This window comes from Vipera berus (genome assembly GCF_964194415.1).
Source record: "Vipera berus genome assembly, chromosome: 2".
Taxonomy (NCBI): Eukaryota; Metazoa; Chordata; class Lepidosauria; order Squamata; family Viperidae; genus Vipera; species Vipera berus.
Genome location: NC_138203.1, coordinates 272,672,534 through 272,684,872, shown reverse-complemented (window position 1 = coordinate 272,684,872; position 12,339 = coordinate 272,672,534). Strand labels below are relative to the sequence as shown.

Genomic DNA, 12,339 nt, shown 5'->3' with positions numbered 1-12,339 from the left:
ATGCATAAAGAATCCTCACAAGCCACTCTCTAATAAGATGATGAAAACTATTATTACTATTATTATAAATTAAATTTGCCACCTGTCTCACTACCAGTAGATGGGTGGCTTACAAAGTTAAAAGCAATTAATACAAATACATATAGCAACAAAATTACAATACCTCTGAAATAACAAAAGCAAAAATTCACGAGAATAATCAGATTAAAAATATATAATTTAGCAGGGGGGCTTCCCTCTTCCCAGCAATTCTTCACTCAAAGCCCATCAGAACAACCAGAGCTGAGTTGGGATTGGAAGTAAGCAGTTCTTGGTTTCTATTTACAAACTACATGTAATGCTTCACTAGAAAGACAGAAGCCTCCTACTATAAATGTTTAAATTTGGGCGTCTGTGTGTTGAGAACCTATTTTACTACCTTTTATTCTGAGTTCACTTCTTGTCATTTAGCAGAGGACTTAAAGTGAACATAATGATTTGATTTTCAAAGAGCTTTGGATGTTTAATAATAAATGGTAGATAATTTTATACTGTAAATTCAATCAAGAAGGATAAAGTAGAATTCCTGTGGAAAATATACATTAATATATACATTAACTCTGAGAAGTCTACTTAGTTATCATATGGTATTGGAGGGGTTTTTTTTAGCTTGTTCCTGATGTTAGTTATATTCTTGATAAATTGATTACGAACCATGAAATCAGTATTGACTAACATAGGTAAGATTTTCTCCAAGATGTTCTTTTTATGTATTCCTGGCTACTTTCCTTCGTGACCAGAGGAAAGCTCGTCTGACCAATAACCAGGTAAGACACAGTGAATACCTTTTCGTTTATTCCAATAATCGGGGAGAGAAGCTATCAAAGCTTGGTTCCCTCCAAAGATCGAACCCAAAATATTCCCTTCTTCATACCAACACATCCCTCCTCTTTCCCCATTGGCTGAGGCACTGCGAGGTTGCACTCTTTCCATCTGCTTACACATTTCTTGCTAAGATATTAAATCATATTCACATATACAATAATAATGACAAAAATTAGACATTGAAATGGTTATTTTAAACTCTGGATATTAATGTCCCCCTTTTAGAACAACAGAATATTTTCTGTTTTTCAATTCAGCTAGCCATTTCCTCTTACAACTGGATTTTTTTTGTTTGTCGTCTTCCTTTTCCCACTCTAAGACCCAGCTAATTTTTGCCTACGTGTTTATCTTACTTTCCCCTTTTATGTTATCTTTTCCTGATTTCCAGCAATTGTACTTGTTTTTCTATAAAATTAGTTTCCATTCTATTGTAGGTTTAACTGTCTCTGAAGACTCATCATACTGATACATATTTATCAATCTCACGATTTCCAGAGGAGGAGTATTTAAACAAAGACATGGAAAAAGACGGGATCGGTGCCAGCTCCGTTAAACTGAAACCCTCGGTCCTCTGCGCTCTAGGAACCCGACAAACGATCCAGCAGGAGAAACGCTTTACGCCTACAGAAGAAGTCTCGTCCCCAGGAAGGGAGCACAGAGAAAAGAAAGCTCTCTTCTCCAGCCATCCTGACAACCTCCAGGGCAAGGCAGAGGGCGAGGCTTCCCCTCCTTCGCAGCCCCGGATCCAACCTGCCTTCCCCTCCCGTCGCCCTCCGCGATTTCCATCCCGCCTCAGTCTCTGCATCTGACGGAGGCGGCTGCACTCACGAAGCTCTCGTTTTGCTAGGAAAGGGGTCAGTGGGAAAAGGGGCTACCAGGCGCCTTCCGACGTTCAGCCCCCGATCCATCCGTCCTGCGCTGGACCCAGGCCTGCACCCCCCACGCTACGCCACTGCCCAGAGGCCAAGCAGAGCCCCAACTTTCAGCCGAGGCTCCTCGACTTCCCTGCAGGGCGCAGGATCCGGGCAGGAGAAAGCGGGAGATGAAGAACGGCGACGCCGAGATCATCGGTTCTTCCCTACCCTGTGCAGGCATCGCCGTCCCAGCCTCCGCTTCCGGTGCCCTCTTTTCAGCGAACCCCGCCCCCTTCAGAAGAAGAGCATGGGAGTAGATATAACGGGAGGCCGGCAAAGGAAGGTCCCTTTTCACTGTCTTCCTACCCGGTCCCCTCTAGAAAAATATCTATCGTTCTGTTTCGTACTTGATGCTCTTGAGTCCAGGATCGAGCAGGAAATTGGCGGGAACAATTTGCAGTTGCTGTCCTCAGGCGAATAAAGCCCAAGTGAGCGGTGAGCCATTTCTGTCCTCCTGCACACCGTGGAAGGGTTTTCGGAGGTGCTGGGGAACATTGGGACTGCCTCGGGCTTCTTTTGGCTGCCCTCGAGCAGGAGACCCGATGGAGGCCGCCCTCAGCCCGGAGATCCACCGACGGCGCTTCCGCGGTCTCGACGGCTGCCGCCAGGAGGCCGAAACGCCCCGGGAGCTTTGCAGCCGCCTGCACCGCCTGTGTCGCCAGTGGCTGCGGCCGGAGAGGAGCAGCAAAGGGGAGATGCTGGACCTGGTGGTGCTGGAGCAGCTGCTGGCCCTGCTGCCCGCGGAGATGGCGAGCTGGGTGAGGGAGTGCGGAGCCGAGAGCTGTTCGCAGGCGGTGGCCCTGGCCGAAGGCTTCCTCCTCAGCCAAGCCCAGCGGGAAGAGCCGGGAAAGGGGCAGGTGAGGTTTTTTTTTCATCCTGGGAACTTCATGGGGGGGGGGGGCTGGTGGAAGGATCAGAAATTTAGCCATGACTGCAATAAGACAGATTAAAAACGTGACTGCAGCCTTTTCTGGAATTCCTCATATTTGAAGAATTGATTTCTTGAGGTAAATGTTTCTGTTTCCTAATTTAACCTTTCTCTTTCATTACAGCTCTGTATCCTTTGTGATATTATCCACATATCTTATAACAATCAGTGTTTACTTTGTGATCTGCTCTTACCTGAATTTAGATAAGGGGAAGCAACTGGATTATGTGAATGGCCTCTGATAGAGAGCCCACATTTAATATGTCATAATATGTTGTATAATACCACAAGGTGGCTCAGTGGGTTAGGACACTGAGCTTCTCGATCAGAAGGTCGGCAGTTTGGTGTGTCGAATCCCGAGTGTCACGTAACAGAGTGAGCGCCTGTTACTCGTCCCAGCTTCTGCCAACCTAGCAGTTCGAAAGCATGTAAAAATGGAAGTAGAAAAATAGGGACCACTACGGTGGGAAGGGAACAGCGTTCTGTGCGCCTTTGGCATCTAGTCATGCCACATGACCACGGAGACGTCCTCGGACAAGCACTGGCTCTTTGGCTTTGAAACGGAGATGAGCTCTGGCCCCTAGAGTTGGAAATGACTAGCACGCATGTGCGGGGGAAACCTAACCTTTATAATACCACAATAGTAAGAGAAACAAACTAATAAACACACCCTTACATTTCATGTACATAAAAACACAGTCCCTGTTCATCATTTACTCAGATTTATAAGTCAGATGCAGAGTCCCTGAAGTGTCTCTGAATTGGGTTGGAGAAGTACAGGTAGAAAAGGAAAAGGTAAGGAATGCAAATAACATGGATATGGTCCTCTGAAAGTGGATCATGAAGTAGCTTGTTCTTCTGATGTAGGAGCCGTTCACAGAGGAGATTTCAGCAGAGCTCCAGCGCAGAGGAGATCAATTCAGCTCTATTCAGGAGCTGTTTTTCAGGAAGACCCAACTCTGGCCATGTTGCCCGGTAAGCGCAGGTTTCTTCTGAGAACAGTAGCATTCCATCTCGATCAAATCATGAGCTGCGTTTAATACCAAAAGCTGAGTCCATGTGCATTTGAACACGGTGTCCACCCACATTTTGCTTTCAAGATTGTTCTGGAGATGCAAACAGACAATTCACAGGCAGGGAACTTTGTGTTAGAAATGTAATTTAATTGTAGAACGGTTTAGTATTTCTTAATGCTATTAAGAGTACTTAAAATTGTTAGAGATGAAATCTATGAATTGAAACAACAGATTAAACACACCTGAGAAGTGTTTATTTTATTAAATATTTATCCCACCCATCTTCCTTGTCATGTGTCTGTAAGTATACAAAAAAAAGTATAGCACATTAAGGATGAGCCAGTAAGTCAACACTAAGTGGCTGTGTCAATAAAACTGTTGTTCAAGAGATTTCAGGGACGTTACCCAAAATTTAAAATAGGTTAGGAAAGAAGTTCCTAGTGGCTGTGTCCTGTTTTCTCAGGAATTTGGTCAGCGAGGCAGATAGGTCTAGGGGATTTTCTGCCATAAACCTACTTACTGAGTTACTCCAAGCCAATGAGAAGCTTCACAGTGTTGGCTGTGTTGCATCCTACAATCTGGAAGCTGTGGTTTGTGCAGCTGCAGTTTGCTAGCCCCACGGACTATGGACAGTATGACATGAATCTGTCCTGAAAGAAAATGTCCATTTGGTCTCTTGCACATGTGTGTTTTCTGTTGTGTGCAGTAAGAGAGAACTTTCAACTGTTTCCTGGGATTGTCTGCTTTTTTCTCTTTTTAGAGCTCTAATTCCTTTATGGAAATGATTATGGACTTCACAGATGAGGAGTGGAGGCTGCTAGATTCTGGCCAGAAGGCCTTGTGCAGAGAAGTGATGCAGGAGGTTTCTAGGAATATGGCTGCTCTGGGTAAGCCAGGATGTTCATCTCTGTAAAATGCCATGGCAGAAATATTCACCATAGAATTGAGAAATGTCCTAGATCTGTGGTGGCGAACGTATGGCATGCATGCCACAGGTGGCACGTAGAGCCTTCTGTGCAGGCACATGTGCCGTCGCCCCAGTCCTAGCCCTTTAGCTGAGTTTTATAAAAACTTTTCGCTTTAGGCCTCCACCATTTGAAAAAAAAACTTCAATCAATTTCAACTTCTCACGGGGAAAAAAAAGATCTTGTAAAGTTAGAATTGACTGAACTTTTTAGTCCCTCCCAGTCTGCCATTACCAGCACAGCCACGCTGACCCAATTGGCCACACCCACTCAATGGGCCGTGCCCATCCAGCATCCAATGATACATAACTAGCTTTTGTGTTGCAGTTTGGGCACTTGGTCTGTAAAAGGGTCGTCATCACTGTCCTAGATACTCCATGGAAGTGATTGAATAGATTGAGTGATCAACACCAAAGCTTTAACCTGTTTCTTAGCTGAAAACATTCTTTCTATACAATCAATAGACTATATAACAATTTGCAGCTATGATATCCTGGCTGCACAAGTGGACTCTACCAAACATGGAACGCAGATTGGCATATTTTGTGGGTGTGTGAAGAAACCTCTCAGCTTTTAAAATTGTAATCAGAATATTAATTTTCTTTTTTTCTCAACCAGATGATGTAACTCTTAGGCATCAGAAAGACACGAAAAGGTTAAAGAGAAAACACCCAGAAGATGGAGGGGAGAAGTCATCCACTTCTCTTACTGTTTGTGACTTCCTATCCCACCAAGATCAGAAAGAAATGAGAAAAGGAAAATATAGGAAAAAAGAAAACATGAATTTGAATTACATAACTATGGCAGGAACCAGACTAAAAAACACATGCATGTCTCTAGAGACTGTGGAGAATACCTCCTTCGCTCCTGCTTCACCAAAGAAACTGTATTGGAAACGCAAACCACATACCTCTGTAAAATCTTTCGTGGATTCCAGTCTGAGCAGAAAGAGGAACCTCTGCATGCAGTGTGGAAAGAGTTTCAGTAGGAAAAGAAATCTTAATGTCCACCAAAAGATCCACACCGGGGACAGACCATATAAATGCATGGAATGTGGAAAGATCTTTGCCTGGAAAGACAGTCTTAAACTTCATGAAAGGGTCCACACTGGGGACAGGCCATATAAATGCACCCAATGTGCAAAGAGTTTCATTAGGAAGAGTAATCTTATTTGCCACCAAAGGATCCACACAGGGGAGCGACCCTATAAATGCATGGAATGTGGAAAGTTCTTTGCCTGGAAAGACAGTCTTAAACTTCATGAAAGGGTCCACACTGGGGACAAGCCATATAAATGCACCCAATGTGCAAATAGTTTCATTAGGAAGAGTAATCTTATTTGCCACCAAAGGATCCACACAGGGGAGCGACCCTATAAATGCATGGAATGTGGAAAGACCTTTCTCCAGAAAGGTAAACTTAATGATCACGAAAGGATCCACACTGGGGAGAGGCCATATAAATGCATGGAATGTGGAAAGACATTTACCCAGAAAGAAACACTTAATCGTCACGCAAGGATCCACACAGGGGAGCGACCCTATAAATGCATGGAATGTGGAAAGATCTTTGCCTGGAAAGACAGTCTTAAAGTTCATGAAAGGGTCCACACTGGGGACAGGCCATATAAATGCACCCAATGTGCAAAGAGTTTCATTAGGAAGAGTAATCTTATTTGCCACCAAAGGATCCACACAGGGCAGCGACCCTATAAATGCATGGAATGTGGAAAGACCTTTCTCCAGAAAGGTAAACTTAATGATCACGAAAGGATCCACACTGGGGAGAGGCCATATAAATGCATGGAATGTGGAAAGACATTTAGCCAGAAAGAAACACTTAATCGTCACGCAAGGATCCATACTGGGGAGCGACCCTATAAATGCATGGAATGTGGAAAGACCTTTACCCAGAAAGGAAAACTTAATGATCACCAGAAGATCCACACTGGGGAGAGACCATATAAGTGCATGGAATGTGGAAAGAGCTTCATTCGCAACAATAATCTTAATCTCCACCAAAAGATTCACACTGGGGAGCAATCATACTTATGCCTGGAATGTGGAAAGACCTTTACCCAAAAAGAATATCTCAATGCTCATAAAAGGATGCACAACCGGAAGAGACAATATAAATGCATGGAATGTGGAAAGATTTTTGCCTGGAAAGACAGTCTTAAAGTTCATGAAAGGGTCCACACTGGGGACAGGCCGTATAAATGCAGCCAATGTGCAAAGAGTTTCATTAGGAAGAGTAATCTTATTTGCCACCAAAGGATCCACACAGGGGAGCGACCCTATAAATGCATGGAATGTGGAAAGACTTTTATCCAGAAAGGTAAACTTAATGATCACGAAAGGATCCACACTGGGGAGAGGCCATATAAATGCATGGAATGTGGAAAGACATTTACCCAGAAAGAAACACTTAATCGTCACGAAAGGATCCACACTGGGGAGCGACCCTATAAATGCATGGAATGTGGAAAGACCTTTACCCAGAAAGGAAGCCTGAATAATCACAAAAGGATCCACACTGGGGAGTGACTCCATAAATGCATGGAATGTGCAAAGAACTTCATTAGCAACAATATTTTCTTTTAAAAAAAATTATTAGTTTTTATAGGGTTAAGGAGGGGGGGTAAGGGGTGGGAATTAGGGTTAAGGTACAGGGAAGATAAAGGGACGTGGTGGTTCAGTGGGTTATGACGCTGTGCTTGTCGATCAGAAGGTCGGCAGTTTGGCGGGTCAAATCCCGAGTGCCTCATAATAGAGTGAGTGCCTGTTACTCGTCCCAGCTTCTGCCAACCTAGCAGTTTGAAAGCACGTAAAAATGCAAGTAGAAAAATAGGGACCACTACGGTGGGAAGGTAACAGCATTCTTTGCGTCTTTGGAGTCTAGTCATGCTGGCCACATGACCACGGAGACGTCCTTGGACAAGCGCTGGCTCTTTGGCTTTGAAACGGAGATCAGCACCGGCCCCTAGAGTTGGAAACGACTAGCACGCATGTGCGGGGGAACCTTTACCTTTACCGGGAAGATTGGGGGTGAGGGTTGGGTTTTCCCCCAATAACATTCAATATTTGCCAAACAGTATATTGTCTGTGTACATATATATAAATAAAAATGTTAAAGCTAATAATTGATAATAATAATAGGTATAATAAATTATCATAAAGTTTTCAATGTATAGTATTTTTCTTCCTCAAATAAATGCAGAATTACATATCACATTCCTTTCTCTAACTCGCTTATCTAGCCATTGATAAAATTTATTCCAAGTTCTATAGTAAACTGAGTGCTCTTTTTCTTTAATCTCTAAAGTTAATCTATTCATTTCTGCACAATCCAATATTTTCTTAATACTTCTTCAGTCGGTAACTTCATTTTTCCAGTATTGGGCATACATAATTCTCACTGCTGTTAATACATGTAACATTAGGTATCCGCTCTCCTTGTCATACTTGGGACCTATCATTCTTAACAAACAATTCCTGTTTAAATTCTATTTGTTTTTTAATTATCTTCTCCAACCATAAATGTATCTTAAGCCAGAACCTTTTAGCTTTAGGACATGACCATCAGATATGATAATAAGTACCTGGTTTTTTATTACATTTCCAACACGTTTGAAGTATTTTTAAACTTTTTCGCTAATCTCAGTGGTGTCATGTGCCATCTATAAAACATTTTATACAAGTTTTCTTTATAGCTTTGATTAATACAGGAGGATCTGGACAGATTTGAACACTGGGTGCTATCTTAACAAATAGTAGTAACTATAAGGGGGTACCTTGCTCAATAGTAGTAACTATAAGAGGGATCTCGGAGTCCTAGTGGACAATCACTTAACTGAGGTAGCAGTGTGCTGCAGCTGCCAAAGAAGCCAACAGTCCTAGGCTGCATTAACAGATAGAATCAAGATCACGTGAAGTATGAATACCACTTTACAATGCCTTGGTAAGGCCACACTTGGAATACTGCATCCAGTTTTGGTCGCCACAATGAAAAAAGATGTTGAGACTCTAGAAAGAGTACATAGTACAGAGAAGAGCAACAAAGATGATTAGGGGACTTAAGGGTAAAACATAAGGAACAATTGCTGGAATTGGGAATGTCTAGTTTAATGAAGAGAAGGATGAGGGGGCTGCCACAAAGAAGATAGGGAGTCAGGCTATTCTCCAAAGTGCCTGAAGGCAGGACAAGAAGCAATGGATGGAAACTGATCAAGGAGAGAAGCAACCTGGAACTAAGGAGAAACTTCCTGACAGAACAATTAATCATTGGAACAACCTGCCTCCAGAGGTGGTGAATGTTCCAACACTGGAAGTTTTTAAGAAGAGACTGGACAGCCATTTTTCCAATATTTATAATTTACAATTTCTCTGCAGGCTTCCCTGAAAGTCAGTGAGGAAGCCTGCAAGGAAGGACTCAGACCACCATCTGCTGGCTGGTTCCTGGGGGCTGGCTGAAAAACATCCATCCCAAACTCCAAACTGACTTTTTTCAGCCAACTCTTTCACAGCAAAAGTCCTCGGCAACGGTGTGGAAGCTATTTATGGTATGGGAAAGTTAAAGTTAATTCAGACTTTAAAAATCATTATCCTAGATGTTCCATTTTGAGGGTATGGAACAGATATAAATGAAGGCTGTGTCTAAAATACCTTTGTGGATTTTGACACAAGAAGCATGTTATGGAACAAAAAAGTAAGTAGAGTTAATTTATGGTGACATGTTCAGATTTTCTGAGGAAGGTTATGAAGCTTGAAGAAAAAATTTCATTTCCCAAAGGTTTTCTTATATACAATGATTAGAAAGATTTCAAATAGAGAAAGGAATCTTTAGAATATTGTAAGTATGATTTACAATATATAAGGAATTCTCACAAGCCACTCTTCAATAACAATACTATTATTATGAATTAAATTTATTTGCCACCTGTCTCACTACCAGTAGACTGGGTGGCTTACAAAGTTAAAAGCAATAAAAGAATACAAATACATATAGCAACAACATTACAATACCTCTGAAATAACAAAAGCAAAAATTCAGGACAGGAGAATAATCAAATTAAAAACACATAATTTAGCAATTCAATTTAGCAATTTAGTTTCCCTCTTCCCAGCAATTCTTCACCCAAAGCCCATCGGAATAGCCACAGGACTTTAAGTGAATACAATGATTTCATTTTCAAACAGCTTTGGATGTTTAATAGTAAATGGTAGTTTTTTATACTGTAAATTCAATACATGATGGATAAAGTAGAATTCCTGTGGAAAATATACTTTAATTGGTACTCTGAGAAGTCTACTTAGTTATCATATGGTATTGGAGGTTTTTTTTTTAGCTTCTTCCTGATCTTAGTTACACAGATTCTTGATAAATTGATTACAAGCCATGAAATCAGTATTAACATAGGTAAGATTTTTTCCAACATAATCTGCTCTCTCACGATTTCCAGAGACATAAAAAACGAGGGGATCAGTGCCAGCTTGGTAAAACTGAAACCCTCAGTCTTCTAGGCTGACTTCTGCTCTAGCAACCCGGCAAACGAACCAGCGGGAGAAACGCTTTACTCCCAGAGAGCAAGTCTCCAGGAAAGGAGCATAGAGGAGAGGAGCATAGAGGAGAGGAAGCTCTCTGCTCCAGCCATCCTGACAACCTCCAGGGCGAGGCAGACATAGATAAGAACATAGAAAACTACATTGCAGGCTGCTATCCCTGCCAATTAACACGCTCAGCTCCACCTCAGAGCCCAACACACAGATGGGAGCCTACCAAAAATCCTTGGACCAGGGTCCATTTAGATTTCGCCGGACCATTCTAGGGACAAACCTTCCTGATCGCAGTAGATGGCTAATTCAAGATGGTTAGAAGTAGTCCCAGTCCACAGCATTACTACTGCTGCCACAATACAGGTACTGCGGGGGCTTTTCGCCACACACGGCCTCCCTGACATCTTAGTTACCGATAATGGTCCCCAATTTACCTCTCGCGACTTTCAGATATTCACGAGGGGCAACTCTATTAAACATATTACATCGGCTTCCGGGTGAGGTTCAAGGTCTTAGTGATGGTTTTTAAGTCCCTACATGGCATGGGTCCGGAATACCTCGGGGACCACCTGCTGCCGGCGTCAACTCCCCTCCGCCCTGTGCGTTCCCACAGAGAGGGCCTCCTCAGGGTGCCTCCAGTCAGAGAATGCCGGCTGGTGGCCCCCAGGGGGAGGGCCTTCTCTGTGGGCGCCCCGGCTTTGTGGAATCAACTGCCGGTGGAGCTCCGGATGGCACCGGATCTCCGCTCCTTCCGACGCGGGTTAAAGACCCACCTGTTTGAACAAGCTGGCCTGGCCTGATGGGGAGTTAATTTGGGTTTTAAATATTTGTATATTTTATAGTTTTATCTTGGGCATTAATTTAATTCTATTTTAACTTTTGTAGTTTTGTATTTTTATTATATGCCCTGTTCACCGCCCTGAGTCCCTCGGGAGAAGGGCGGTATAAAAATTTAATAAAACAAAACAAACAAAAAACAAAACAAAACCAACCAAGACTGGGGGAAGGGGTACAAGAGAACGAAAGACCCCCACGTCGCTCCAGCCGGACTAGACAACCCCCAACGTACTTACGGGACTACGAATGGCAGGGCAGCAGACAGCAACGAGGGGGGAAGGACAACACCAGTTCAGGGGAGGGGTAAGGGGTGATATGTATAAATGTTAATGCTATAACGTTATTATTAGTTATGTTAAAACGGTTATGGGTTAACAGTTAAAAAGGTTGCATGAGGTAAACACGGCTGACAGGAAAACACATGGCAATTTGACAGCTGTCAAATTGCCGCCGGCTACCGCACAAGCGCAAAGACTGACAGCTCAGCACGAGGACTCTAGCAATCAGAAGCCGACTCAGCCGATTGGCCCAGCGACCCCGGCGGGAAAAGCCGGGTCGCTGATTGGAGGAACCAACTTCCAGCTGGCTATATAAAGAAGTCAAACCGGCTGACTTTCACCGGGTGTACCTCAATAAACAATTGTAACCGAGCCTGCTGTCTCCGCGTAATCCTTGCCATCGCAAGCCACTTCAGGGGCTACCAGGCACCTTCCGACATCCAACCCCTGATCCGTCCGTCCTGCGCTGGACCCAGAGGCCAAGCAGAGCCCCACCTTTCAGCGGAGGCTCCCCGAGTTCCCTGCAGGGCGCAGGAGCAAGCAGGAGATGAAGAGAGGCGACGCCGACATCATCGGTTCTTCCTTGCCCTTTGCAGGCATCGCCGTCCCACCGTCCGCTTCCGCTGCCCTCCTTTTGGCGAACCCCGCCTCCCTCTGAAGAAGAGCAGCGGAGTACATATTCCGAGAGTCCGGAAAACAAAGCTCCCCTTTCATTCTCTTCGTACCAGGTCCCCTCTAGGAAGCACATATCTATTGTTCTGACTCCTTGAGGCACGTGAGCTCAGGAAATTGGCGGGAACGATTTGCCGTTGGTCTCCTCACGCGGATAAAGAGTGAGTGAGCGGAGACCCATTTCTCCCCTCCTGGAAACCTAGAACGGGTTGCGGAGGGGCTGGGGGGACATATGGGACTACCCTGGACCTCTTTTGGCTGCCCTCGAGCAGGAGACCCAAAGGAGGACCAGAGAACTCCAGGCATGGAG

The 12,339-nt window shown here is 43.9% G+C and overlaps 1 long non-coding RNA gene across 1 annotated transcript; it reads left to right on the top strand.

The window, feature by feature from the left end:
• The first annotated feature begins 3,563 nt into the window (after window positions 1–3,563).
• Window positions 3,564–7,918, top strand: LOC308662381. Its single transcript, XR_014025179.1, has 3 exons — window positions 3,564–3,681; window positions 4,483–4,609; window positions 5,306–7,918. It is a non-coding gene; the product is annotated as an uncharacterized lncRNA (long non-coding RNA).
• The last annotated feature ends 4,421 nt before the right edge of the window (window positions 7,919–12,339 follow it).